Raw genomic sequence first — 1,440 nt, 5'->3', positions numbered from 1 at the left:
TAAACTGACAGGCACTAGAGTCAATCACTCTTTCTCTCTCCCTCCCTCCCTGTCTCCAGTCACAATGGGTGGAATCGACTGGATGGCAGTGGGTCCATCGAGAGGGGATTAAATGTCCATCCCCTTTGAGGCACTGCTTCATTTATTCATCCCCCCAGGACACTTGCATTGAGCAGCTGGTGTGGTCTTGGCATTTAATTTACTATAGCTGTGTGCCAGGTGGGGGTGTGGCATGGGGTGTGGGTCCAGGCGTGGAAGTTGTGCTGGTGGGTTTGAACCGCCAGCCTTCTGGTTAGCAGTCCAATGCCTTAGGCACTGTGCTTCCAGGACTGTAAATGTGCTTTTTCCACATACTGACCTCTCTGACATCAAGCTGTGTTTTTAAAGTTAGTGGCATGTCATGGTTTACTTGGTGACACTTTTTGTTGCTTCCAAAAACAAAAAACAAACCCACTGCCATGAAGTCAATTCCAACTCACAGCGCCTCTAGAGAATAGAGTGGAACTGCACTCAGAGGGTCTCCAAGGCTGTCAGTCTTCATGAAGCAAAGCCCCAACCACACCTCCTGCCCTGGAGTTGATTCCACTCATAGGGACCCGTATCGTGTCGCCAAGGCTGTAAACCTTTATGGAAGTGGATTGCCTCATCTCCCTCCCACGGAGCAGCTGGTGGGTTTGAACCACCAACCTTCTGGTTAGCAGCTAAATGCCTTACACACAACATCAGAGCTCCTTTTGTTTTTAGTACATAAAACGACTGTTCCCTCCAGTTAGCAGTGCACTGAGTCTGATGACTGGTGGTGAGTGGGCAGAGAGTCAGATGAGCGTCTGACTGCTGCTGGCAGCCTGGCTTCCAGAAGGGCAGGAGAGCGGGGCATTTGGTCATGCTTCATGGCGGGCCACGCTGACAGTGCACCACGTGCCAGAGGCAGACGGCCAGGGCCATTTGGCCCACAGCCACTCTGCCAGCTGAGCTGACTCTGTGTTGTCCCAGAAGGGAGGCTGTACCAGAGGGGGGCTCCACAGTTGCACACGCATCCGCAGCTGTATTGGGGGGCTTCCACAGTTGCACACACATCCATGGCTGTGGAGGAGGGTGGTTTCCATGGTCACATGCGCATTCCTGGAACCGCCCTTCCACATGTCCTCATCTCAAGCCCACAGCAAGCTGAAGAGTCTATTGAAGGCATGTCTGTGAGGCAGGGGGTGGGGCCAGAGGGCAGGTGTGTTGGCACCAGTGGCGCTGCTCACGAGTGGCTCCGGTGAACTTGAGCACCAGCCCGCATGCCCCGTAGCACCGTGTTCATCCCAGCGGCCTTGCTGGCGGGTGGCCGCTGCAGGGAGGCTGCTGTTCCGTGTCTGGCTAGAGGTCCCTCTGAGCCCGTTTCTCCACTGAGCAAAGGGCGAGACACAGAGAAAGACACTGGCATTGTTCTGGTGC

This window comes from Orycteropus afer, unplaced genomic scaffold (genome assembly GCF_000298275.1).
Source record: "Orycteropus afer afer isolate SDZICR_OR568_19922 unplaced genomic scaffold, OryAfe1.0 scaffold00502, whole genome shotgun sequence".
Classification (NCBI taxonomy): domain Eukaryota; kingdom Metazoa; phylum Chordata; class Mammalia; order Tubulidentata; family Orycteropodidae; genus Orycteropus; species Orycteropus afer.
This window is presented reverse-complemented; position numbering follows the sequence as displayed.